We start from the raw sequence: 12,843 nt of genomic DNA, 5'->3' as shown, positions 1-12,843 counted from the left end.
TGGTCATTTGCCTAGTGGTTAAGATACCCACATTCCACATCAGAGTACCTGGGTTCAGACCCCAGCACAATCCCTAACTCCAACCCTGAGAAGCACCTGTGACAGCTCAAGTAATTGGGTTCCTGCCCAGCATGGAAGACCAAACTGAGTTCCCAGTTCCTGGTTCCAAGCTAACTCTCCCCAAAACATCCACCCCAGCCATTGACATTTCAAGGGTGAACCAGTGGATGTAAGCTCCCTGAATCTATTTATTTCTTTCTGCCTCTCTGCCTCTCAGATATAAATAGTTTTCTTAAATGTTACTTGAAAGACTGACAACATCAAGTATTGTCAAACATATGTAATAACCAGCATACCTATCCGTGGCTAATGAGAATGTAAACTGGGTAAGCCACTCTAGGAACAGTTGAGCAATTTTCTACAAAATTAAACATATACTTTCCATGTTACTCAGCAATCCTTCTCCTAGATTTCTACCCAATAGAACTGAAAGCAGTTGCCCACACAAAGATTGTGTGAGAGCCTTCAGATCAGCCTTATTCATTACACCAAAAAACTAGTATCAGCCCACATGTTCAATAGCAGGTAAGTCCATGAATAAGCAAACAGTGTTATAGCCATTCAAAGTACTCCTCCTGAAGAACATTAAAAAGCAGATAACAACATGGGCAAATCTCAAAATCATTATGCTGAATAAAAGGAGACATACACAAAAAACTACAGACTGTATGATGCCACTAAATGAAATGCAAGTAAAACAAGCACAACTAATTTTCAGAAAGATCATTGGTTGCATGGGCCAAAATAGTGAACAGATTCTAAGGAGTATAAGAATATTTAGGGGCATGATGAAAATGTCTCATAGTGTTATCATGGTGCAACTGGTACAGTTACATTGATATATAAACTTGTCGAGTTTTATTTAGTTGTACATTAGTGCATTTTGTTGGATTATTATAGCCCAATAAGACTGATTTTTTAAAAAGTAAATGGCCAGACATTTACAAAAAGAATTCCTAAACCAGGAGATGATCCTGAAACAAATGCAAACAGCAATTCACATTGCTAAAAGCAGTGCACACTGACAAAAATTTGGAGAAAACACTTAGGTCCAGAAATGTTTATACATTTAAGTCAGTATGGAAACATCCTGAGAACATTATGTGATCATTTTTTAAAAGCCATATGCAACTACCATGGTATTTTTGCTATCAAAGCAAACTTTAGCAGCAAAATGAATGTTATTTACAGCAGCAAAAGTAAAAAACTTAAAGAGGAATCCTATCAATGTCCAATAATAAGAAAATTATTGTGGAAATTTTTAACACATAAACTCACTAAACTATCCAATGAATAAAAACAACTGTGAAGACCACATAGCAACATGGAAATGTTTATTATAAATGTTCAAGAGCACAAAATTGTGTCTATGTAAATCATTTGACTATGTACAACCTTTTATTCACATGTGACCAGAATTGAAGAGAAACATGGAAAAATACACAGATCTATTTGTAGAAATAATAGTGTCATGAGAAGCTGTTTACTTACTTCTGTTGATATTGTGTTGTTCTTAGAACAAAGATGAATAACAAATGCTAGATGATCCAGTCTCCTTTGAGTCCTAAACCAATCATAAATTATTTGGTAGACTCCCTGCTGCTCACACAACCAGGAAAAAGACAAATCAATGTGCCCAGTGGAGTTAAGGGTTCATTCTGCATCATTCACCTGTGTGTGAGCATGTAAGTCATGCTTTTCTCTCCACCAGAGTGAAATCCACACTTGTTAACCCACTCTGTTCTGTTTATTTCATTTTCTTCTTTATCATTTATGATTCAATGGTAAATTTTATTCTTTTTACCTCGCCATGTAACAAATTATAACAAATGTACCAGCTTAAATCAACACATACTTCTTTTCTCACAATTCCCATTGAGTCAGGAGCCCAGGTGCCACTTAGCTGGTCCTCAGCTCAGGCATCACAGCAGCGATCCAGGCGTGTGACGGACTGTGCTCCTTGCTGGAGCCTGGGATTCTCTTCCAAGCTCACCTGGCTGTTGGTGGAATGTATTTCTCTGCAATCATAAGACTCAAGTCTCCACATTCTTGCTGGCTTCCACCCAGGGCTGCTCTCAGCTTTTAGAAGCTGCCTCAAATCCTGGCCATGTGGCTCCCCAACAGTTCCTCTCACACCACCACACGGACTTCTTTAAGGCCAGCAGGAGCATCTGCCTCTTTGGGAAGGACCCAAGTCCTTCTTTTAACAGCTTTCACTTGAATAAATTGGCCCCACCAAGGATAACCTCCTTTTGGGTTTATTCAAGCAACTGATTTGGGTCCTTAATTATATCTACAAAACTACTTCACCTTTGCGATAGTGTAACATACTTATAGAAGTGACATCCTGTCAAACCTCAGATCCTGTCTGCATTCAAGGAGGGTTGGGATGGGGATCATATGTACCAGAGGGTGAAAATCTTGGTTATCATTTTACAATTAGACTTGCCATGGTAATTATATTTATTATATTTACTTGCTTATATTATTATGTTATATTTGGATACCACATAATTTGCTACAATTAAAAGATGATTTCTATAGAAATTAAACTTAACCCTATATGTATCCTCAACAATTCATCAAAAGCATACACACCCAAGAAAGCAAACCCATAGGGAGCAGGAAATGCTGTCCAGGCAAGGCTGGCTTACTCATAAGCTGAAAAGCCACTAACCTTCATATGTGAATGTAACCAACCTCCAAGGAACTCATAATTCCCTTCATTTAATGTCTTCTGTTAAGATGACGATGGTCTTGGGCCTTGTGGCAGGTTAAGCTGCTGCTTGAGACACCTGAACCCCATCAGAGTGCTTGGTTTGTGGCCCAACTACTCCATACTTCCCATCCAGCTTCCTGTTAATGCATCTGAGAGGTAGCAGATGATGGTTCAAATACTTGGGTCTCTGCCACTCACATGGGAACCCAGATGAAGTTCCAGAGTCCTGGCCTTGTCTTAGTACAACACTGGCTTTGCATGTATTTGTCACTCTGCCTTTCACATAAATAAATCTTTTTAAAAATCCATGTGTAAGTTTAAAAAAAAAAAAAAAAGATGAGGATGATGATCAAGATTGGCATTTGGTCAAGTTGTTAAAATACCAGCATCCCACATCAGAGAACCTGGATTCTATTCCCGGCTCTGGCTACGGGTTCCAGCTTCCTGCTAGAGTGCACTTAGGAGGCAGGAGAGATAGTTCAAGTAACTGGCTCTTGATACCCTCTTGAGAGAACTGGATTGAGTTCCTGGCTCATGGCTTTAGCTTTGGTCCAGTTCTACCTGTTGAAGGCATTTGGAGGAATGAACCAGCTAATGGGAGTTCTCTTTCTCTCTGTCTCTCTCTCGCTCTTTCTCTCTTCTCTCTCTCCTTCTCCTTCCTCCCTCACCCCACCACTCTTTCTTTCCCTCTCTCCCACTTTCTCTATCTCCCTGCCTCTCAATTTTTTCTGATTTGTAAGAAGGATGATCAGTACTAGCAGGAATCCCCCCAGCTCCTACTCCACGTCAGGGACAGACATTACTAGTAGGTCACAGCATTCTTTCACACTGTCTGGACATAACTTCTGAATCTTTCTCAGGATCATTCTTTAGAGCCACAACAATCAGTAGGAATTGACACATGACATTAAACCTATTTACCATCTTTAGCCTTAGGTAATGTTTTTAGAAACTGTCAATTAAAATAAAAAATAAATTTGAGTACCAGATACGGGCAAGACACTTAAAGGAGCTCACATACTAATCCAGGAGAACATTTATAATCCAGGTGGCTTTTGTTTTCATTTACATTAACATTTATTGAGTACCTTGAAGAAAAGCATTCCCTACCAATTATATCATGTGAGAGAAGAAAATAAATGATAAAAATGAAATTTATCTAGCTAGTAAAAGCATATTTGAACAGTAGCAAAAGGAAGACAATTTTCTTAATTTTACTTCTTATATCTGGAGTGCATTTCAGAATTTCCAAAATGAATTTATGAGTGTTTGAGCCTACTTAACTCTTCAGCTAATGCTACCATGTACAGATTATTATAATCTTTCCTCTAAGATGCGAAGGTCAACATAGTTCTATCAAGGTCATATGAGTGACCACATCTCAGCAGATAAAGCCAGAATTAGTTTCTTCTGTTAACAAAAAATTTATCATCTGCAAAGGAATGGGACATGAGAAGTGGTTTAAAAGAATTATTCTGGTTAGCCAGCGCCGCGGCTCACTAGGCTAATCCTCCGCCTAGCGGCGCCGGCACACCAGGTTCTAGTCCCGGTTGGGGCGCCGGATTCTGTCCCGGTTGCCCCTCTTCCAGGCCAGCTCTCTGCTGTGGCCAGGGAGTGCAGTGGAGGATGGCCCAAGTGCTTGGGCCCTGCACCCCATGGGAGACCAGGAGAAGTACCTGGCTCCTGGCTCCTGCCATCGGATCAGCACGGTGCGCCGGCCGCAGCGCGCCGGCCGCAGCGCGCCGGCCACGGCGGCCATTGGAGGGTGAACCAACGGCAAAGGAAGACCTTTCTCTCTGTCTCTCTCTCTCACTGTCCACTCTGCCTGTCAAAAAATAAAAAAAAAAAAAAAGAATTATTCTGGTTGCACATAAAAGTCAACTCAAGTTGGCTTTAAATAATAAAGTAGCTCATATAACAAGCAATCCAGACTGTTGTATCAGCTCTATTTCCAAAGACTCAGGTTCTTTCTACCCATCTGTTCTACTGTCCTAAGGACAGCTTCCTCCTAAAATTAGTTTCCCTTCATAGTCAAAAAATGGCTGCCAATAACAGGGTTAGGACTTCCTGCCCATAAAAGAAAGAAAAACTCTCTTGTGTGTGTACAATAAGGCTTTGCTGTCACACAAGTGGTCTTCCAGAGTCACAGATCCATCTCTGGACCAGTAACAGTCACCAGGAAACTCTATGTGCTGAATGGCTCAGTAAGCAGGCTCCACTCATTGGAGCTTATAGATAGGACAGTTTCTCCCAGGAGAATGTCTATTTCATTGAGGAAGGAGGAAATGTAAACAAGTTTCTGCTTAAATAGGAGAATGGGAAAACAGCTGTCAGATGGGCTACCAAAGCTGTCAGCTTCAGACATAGCTTCTGACTACACTGTCAAATTATAGACTTCCTCTTTGCTTAGGCCTGGCTGGATCTTGGTCCAATCTCAAGCATGGTGAACCATGCAACATGGATGGCAGCCCTGGGAAGATTCAGTGAAGGGTCAAATCCTCTGGCTGTTCTGCTGAACTTTTCAATGGCAACTCCTCCTAGAATCTCAACTGTTACAAGGTCAATCCCATGCCTCCATCTTATAAGGGCTCTTATGATTATATTGGGCCTTCTCAGATGATCCATGAGTATGCATAACTTGGGGCCGGTGCTGTGGTATAGCAGGTGAAGCCACTGCCTGCAGTGCCGGCAACCCATATGGGCACAGGTTCTGGTCCTGGCTGCTCCACTTCTGATCCAGCTCTCTGCTGTGGCTTGGGAGAGCAGTGGAGGATGACCCAAGTCCCTGGACCCCTGCACATGCGTGGGAGACCCGGAGGACGCTCCTGGCTCCTGGCTTCGGATCAGCACAGTTCTGGCCATCGTGGCCATCTTGGGGGTGAACCAGTGGATGAAGGACCTCTCTATATATACCCCTCTCCTTCTCTCTCTGTGTATCTCTATCAAGTAAATAAATAAATATTTTTTAAAAATCCATAACTTACACTTGGGAGAAAAGCCCTTTTTGTCAGTAAGGTAACATATGCACAGATTCCAGGAACTGGGGTATACAACCACGCAACAGGAGCATTATCCAGCCTACCACATTCCAAAGCCAGCCGAAGCAGAATGTTTTGCTGTGCCTGGCATGAGAGATTTTAAAAAGACTTTTCTCTGTCCAAGAGGCCCATTTTCCCTTAATTCTTCTGTTGAAAAATCCACATTTGCAACTAATCCTTGGCTGGTTTGCAAAATTAGTTTCCTGGGGATGGGTGTGGCTCTACCCTGCATCATCCAGGACCCCTCAATTCCCTTCAGTGGACTACAGCCCTGGGATGGGAAAAGGTGTGGTGTGGGCCAGGTAGAGGGCAGGTGGTATAGATATCCTCATCACCACCACCACAGGCGGATGCAGAAACCAGAGAGCAGAATGAGAGCTACGATGGAAAGCAAAAGTAGAAGTATCCCCAGGAAAATTCGCTGCCTCCACTACTGGGGACTTTGCTTCTAAAGCATGATTAGTCAGTACACCCCATGCCTCAAAGCCTGGGGTCACACTTTCTCCAAAACTTCAGAAAGCCACACACCACACGTTATTGTTTTTCATAACAGCATGCAACTCACTTTTTAAAAGTAAAAGTATTTGTTTTAAAGAAAACTTCACATATTTTCAAAGAAAATATTTATACATTTAAGGAACTCTATGTAACATCACAAAAATGGAAAAATCAGTGCCATTAACAGAAAGTAACCAGCCCCGTGGCTCAATAGGCTAATCCTCCGCCTCGCGGTGCCTGCACCCTGGGTTCTAGTCCCTGGGGCGCCGGATTCTGTCCCAGTTGCCCCTCTTCCAGGCCAGCTCTCTGCTGTGGCCTGGGAGTGCAGTGGAGGATGGCCCAGGTCCTTGGGCCCTGCACCCCATGGGAGACCAGGAGAAGCACCTGGCTCCTGGCTTCCGATCCACGCAGCGCGCCAGCCATAGCGGCCACTTGCGGGGTGAACCAACGGAAAAAGGAATACCTTTCTCTCTGTTTCTCTCTCTGTGTAACTTTCTAACTCTGCCTGTCAAAAAAAAATACAAATTTTAAATGTTCATGTCATTAAATTTAACCAGATATCATGATCTGTCCAGATTCCAGGTGTAAAACCCAATGTTTACTTTATTAAAAGGATTGTTAGCAAAATTGAAGGGACAGATTGAAATTTTCCTTTTAATAAAAGAATAAATGAAAGGGGAACATTATTCTCTTAACGTGATTCAGTCTTACTTCATATCATCTTACAACTCAAACATCTTCCAAACACCAGTGTTAAGACTCTCACACTTTGCGAAACATTCGTTTTAAATATAAAACTGTCAAGCCAATCTGTCTCTAAAGGAACACAGCAGGGGTAGGGATCCTAGTATGCTTATATTTTATGTACCATATCACATGCATTCCACATAAACAACCTAACAGCACTAATAAAGTAATTTGCCATGGGTTACATAGCCACCAAGCAGCCTGAAGGGGCTTTAACCCCATTGCTCTGATTCCAAAGCTCGAGCTTGTTTCATGTCTGAATCATTGGAGACTGGAGAAGAGCAATATAAGGAAATAGCTGCTTTAGGCTTTGGGCTAAAGAGGGAACATACATGCACATGCACACACACACACACACACACACACACACACACACACACACAGGCTCTGGGATCCCAGGAACATTTAAATCCTATTCCAAGATTTCTTACCTTACTATTGTGAGTATTGGCCTCAGCTGCCCATTGGAAACACCTTTGAAGCTTAAAGAATCACTAGTGTGGAGCCTCAGCAACCTCAGGTGCTTTAAGGCTACTAATGTGCCGTCAAGGGTGAAGGCCACTGTCTTAGACTAAAGAGGCATGGAGAGTTAATGGGAAGGAAATGTTCTCTAGTTAAAAAATCTAATTCAAGTCTTGGCTGTTATGCTTAAAAGAGAAATGATCTTAAACAGTGATTCTCAAATTGTGGTGATTCGGTCAGAAATGCAAATTCTTGGACTCTACCCAAAATCTACAAATCAGAAACTTTTCAAATCAGGGCTCAACAACATGAATGTTAATATGCCCTCCTGATAACTCCAATGGACAGAAATTTGAGGACCACTGACCTAATCCATTTTCTTCTGAGACTCGGTTTCCTCACTTATTAAATAGAGATAATACTCATTTCTGCTGTGTTGCTCTACAAGTTCTGAAAAATAATGGGAAATATTCAAACATAGTCCCCATAATATAGCAGGTGCTTTTTATTTGGAGAGTAATCATTTTGAAAGTAGAATCCAAGTAATATAGGTGTTCATGGAGCCCATTCTCTAATCATTGATTTTTAAAGTATAAAGTTTTCATTTAGTATCTTCAGAAAATACATGGAGCAGGTGTGGATGGGGACAGAATAAAATATCTTAAACATCTCCCCTCCAGAGGTGAGCATTTAACCTGGAAGCTAAGACATTGTTTAAAACGACTATGATCCATATTAGAGTATGTGGGTTTGATGCCTAGCTCTAGCTCCTGAACCCAGCTTCTTGCTAATGCAGACCCCGAGAGTCAGCAGTGATGGCTCAACTGGTTGGGTTGCTACCAGACTTAGATTGAATTCCTAGCTCCTAGCTTTCTTGGGCCCAGCTCAGTCCTGGCTATTGCAGGTATTTGGAGAGCATGTCAATAGGTGGAAGCTCTCTTTCTTTCCCTGCTTCTCAAATAGAATAAAAATCTCCCTTCCCAACTCCCTTACTCCCTGGCCTCCATATAAGGTGCCTCTTTTCCTCCAAGCCTGCTCTGATTCATCCCCAACTGCCGACTGCACACCTTCCCTGAATCCCTCCCTGTCCCTTTTACTCCTCTCCACATTGACTACACTTTTTATCTTTACAGAGCTTCAACTGTTTCCAATAAAAATATAATTTAGTGTTTTTCTACTCCTTCTTGGATAAAATATTTTAATTTAAAGGGACAAATACATTATTTATTCTCACAATTGAGATCAAACATGTTGATCTAACAGAATACATTCTGATGATGAAGTTTTTTCATACTACCCAACTACCTACAGAATAGAAGCTTTCCAAAACATAAGCACTAGTTTCCAAAAAACATGATCATAAGTTTTCTGAAAATTCTGGTTTTTCCTCTTGTATAATCTTTCCTAAATTCTAGCATTAAAAACGTATCTAATGACAGTTCTACAGATGTATACAGCTCTGGTTGACACTTCACAAACCATTTTCAGGTTAAGTAACTGACTTGAGTCATACAATTCTCAGGGCCGATAGAGTGCATCCTGTTACCCCATTTTCTTCTTCCATTTCATTGTTCCTACAGAGGCATGAGCATGAAAGCAGACTGTCACAGACTCCTCTGCAAACTACGGCATCATAAAGAGAAAGCTTACAAGTACCTTACATTGACAGAGTAGCAACACGTATTATATAGGCTGCAAAAATATACATGTACTCTTATATATTATTAATATATTAAAATATAATTGCTAGAATATATTGTATTAAATATACTACATATTATGCATTAAGTAAAGATTTCAACAGTTTGCACCCCCATAGAAACACAAAGTGAAATATATTGTTTGAGTACTCGGTATAGCATTAAATCTCAATGCACAGCACATTAAGGACAGAGATCCTACATGAGGAGTAAATGCACAGTGACTCCTGTTGTTGACTTTACCAATTGACACTCATCCTCTGTAAAAAAAAAAAAAAAAAAAAAAAAAAAAAAAAAAGAAATTATCAACTCCCAACTTGACTCTCACTGGGATTAAACATGACAATAGGTCTGATCTGATTTCATCATCATTAAAAAAAAAATCATCTATTATTTTTCACTTTATGTTTCTGTGTGGGAGCAAACTGCTGAAATCCTTACTTAATGTATACTAAGCTGATCTTCTGTATATTAAGATAATCGAAAATGAATCTTGATGTGAATGGAAGGGGAGAGGGAGTGGGAAAGGGGAGGGTTGTGGGTGGGAGGGAGGGTATGGGGGGAAGCCATTGTAATCCATAAGTCGTACTTTGGAAATTTATATTCATTAAATAAAAGTTAAAAAAAATCAAAAAATATATACTACATATTATGTAATCTATACCCAGTGAGTATGTATTACTTACTACAAAGAAAGAGATTTATAATTCAGCGTGCACTTTCACACCCACTCTCCATTGAAGGAGGTTACTAGCTTGCTTTGTTCTCCATGACCCACTACCCTGATGAGCCCGGGTTAGATCTGGAGCCCCAGAGCTCACCAAATACTCAGACAGGGGGAAAAACACTCACGGCTTGTACCACGCTGGATGGCACCTCACCAATTGATGGAGCTTGGTAACGCGGGAAGAGAGATCAGGCAGTAATGTCACTAAAGGAGGAAGACTGAGCCTCCGGAAAGCGTACCTGGCAGTTGCCATCTGACCTGGAGAATGTCCCAGCCCTCGCTGAACTCCAGCTCTTCTAGCGTGAGGAAGCATCCCGGCTTCCGTACGTAACTTCCTGTGGCCCCACGGAAACTCTGAGGTCCCAGAACGTGTTTTTGTTCCTTGCAACTTGAAACCATCAGCACACTGATTTAATGAAGTGAAGTGTTGTTAAACTGCATCTGAATTAATCCACAAAATTCAATCTTTTTTCCTTTCTGAGAAAGGGCAAACATAATAACTAGATCAAATACTGAGGCATTGTGAGGAAATGGTTTATTTTCCTCAACAGAATTCTATTTCCTACTACTAAGGGGAGAAAATCTGCAAACTAAAACAGAAAACTGTTTCCCTCTCTTCTCTAATTACATAAACTATATGTGTAAGAAACAGAGCAGCACGTGTTTGTCATGAGCCAAGTGTGTGAGATCTATACAATTTAACAGATTGGCCAGGCCGGCGCCGCGGCTCACTAGGCTAATCCTCCGCCTAGCGGCGCCGGCACACCGGGTTCTAGTCCTGGTCGGGGCGCCGGATTCTGTCCCGGTTGCCCCTCTTCCAGGCCAGCCCTCTGCTGTGGCCAGGGAGTGCAGTGGAGGATGGCCCAGGAGCTTGGGCCCTGTACCCCATGGGAGACCAGGAAAAGCACCTGGCTCCTGGCTCCTGCCATCGGATCAGCGCGGTGCGCCGGCCGCGGCAGCCATTGGAGGGTGAACCAACGGCAAAGGAAGACCTTTCTCTCTGTCTCTCTCTCTCACTGTCCACTCTGCCTGTAAAAAAAAAAAAAAAAAAAAAAAACCAGATTGGCCAGTTCCATTCAGGTCATTCTACACCCCACTTAAAATGTACCCAAATTTATTTTCTGTTTGTACTTCTACAACAGTGCTGCTAACTGCAAGAAGTCGAGAGGGCGTCTGTGGCCTGCGAGCAATGGTCGGGAGCCAGACACCAGGACGTAAGAGACGCAGACGTGGCGCTTGATCGTCAGTGGCATCCTGGGAGTTCGCGTCCAGCGCCACTCACCGCGGAAGTGCGGTAGGATGCAAGGGCAGCGCCATATGAGGCCGTGTTTCATGTTCAGTTTGCTGTCCCTGCATCAGAATAAATAGACATAAACAATTAAATAGGGGATCGACTCCTTTTTGAAGCTAAAAAATATGGCCCAAGTGTACATATTTCTTCCATTCCAGCGTGTTGCATGTGTGTTTGGAGTACATGAAAAATGGATTAAGAAGCAAAGGAAGAAAGATGTCACTCCTTATTGGTGCCAGTTTCTAACAGATAATTAATTTCTATGTAGAGTTGCCATTTAGTATTCTGACTCAACGACCACAGAGTCACAATTTCCTTCTCTCTCTCCCCCCCCCTCTTTCACACACACACACACACACACATTTTCTCACACCTGCATGTAATAAGTTCCTAAGTGCCACTAGTAGCAAACACAGTCTCTGTTTAAAAGATGATAACTTAGTTTTTTCCGAGATAGGAAGCCCTGTCTTACCTACAACACCTGCATAGAAGTGTCAAAGGGCTTTTAAAACAAGTGACCTGGTGTTTATTTCCAAATACCAACAGTATTACTGCTGCAGCTAGATAAATACCACATGACAGGAGGGATAGCAAACATTCTGCCATGGCCCTAGATAGATCTGAGTTTACAGAGATTAAGACAAACAACACAGACACAGACAAGCAAAGAAACTAAAGATGTGACTTTCTTCCAACAGTGTGAAAGCAGTGGAAATTAAAAAAAAAAAAAAGCTACACAGAAAGCTTTGTTAAAAAAATGACTTACAGAAAATATTTTGAATATCAGTATTAAATTTTGCTGATCTAGACATGAATCTTGACTCAAATAGTGCAAAATTTTGAAACTGGGACATTGAAACCAGTCTTTAAAAGGACATGAGAAACTGGGAGCAGCAGGTATAGGGATGGGAAGATTCCAGAGACCTTACTCACAAACCGAAAAGTTAAAAATACTCTTCTTGAGCAAAATGATTTTTATTACACTACAAAAATCATGACCTGGAATTCCCTTCCCATGCTGTTCCCAAGGGTGCTCCCCAGCCCGTGCCTTTCCCTGGTGCCCAGAGGCAAAGATGATATTGTTGGCCAGCGCCGTGGCTCACTAGGCTAATCCTCCACCTTGCGGCGCCAGCAAACGGGGTTCTAAGTCCCGGTCGGGGCGCCGGATTCTGTCCCGGTTGCCCCTCTTCCAGGCCAGCTCTCTGCTGTGGCCAGGGAGTGCAGTGGAGGATGGCCCAGGTCCTTGGGCCCTGCACCCCATGGGAGACCAGGAGAAGCACCTGGCTCCTGGCTTCGGATCAGCACGGTGGGCCGGCCGCAGCGCGCCGGCCGCGGCGGCCATTGGAGGGTGAACCAATGGCAAAGGAAGACCTTTCTCTCTGTCTCTCTCTCACACTGTCCACTCTGCCTGTCAAAAAAAAAAAAAAAAAAAGATGATATTTTTAGGTGTAAATGAATTTGCCCTCACTTGTATGAGAAAACTGACACATATCCATGCTTTCAGAACATTTAGGGATAATTCTCTTTTTGAACCTGTGTGACCAGGAAAATCAACATATTACTTTGGATCAAAATCTTCTAAGTTCTGATTCACATCCAAG

At 42.1% G+C, this 12,843-nt stretch overlaps 1 long non-coding RNA gene across 3 annotated transcripts in view; it reads right to left on the bottom strand.

Annotated features, from left to right (window-relative positions):
- Nucleotides 1-10,350, bottom strand: part of LOC149126545 (uncharacterized) — a 117,672-nt gene extending 107,322 nt beyond the window's left edge. Inside the window, exon 1 of one of the 3 annotated variants that reach the window (XR_016233422.1) lies at nucleotides 10,191-10,350. This is a non-coding gene — a long non-coding RNA (uncharacterized LOC149126545). The remainder of the gene's footprint in view (nucleotides 1-10,190) is intronic. The other 2 variants (XR_016233423.1, XR_016233421.1) reach the window with 2 other exon arrangements.
- Between the last annotated feature and the right edge of the window lie 2,493 nt (nucleotides 10,351-12,843).

The sequence above is a fragment of the Oryctolagus cuniculus genome, chromosome 5 (assembly GCF_051225735.1).
Source record: "Oryctolagus cuniculus isolate XC-2025 breed Fujian yellow rabbit chromosome 5, ASM5122573v1, whole genome shotgun sequence".
Taxonomy (NCBI): Eukaryota; Metazoa; Chordata; class Mammalia; order Lagomorpha; family Leporidae; genus Oryctolagus; species Oryctolagus cuniculus.
Note: the sequence above shows the minus strand (reverse complement) of the source record. Positions and strands in the feature narration are given on the sequence as shown.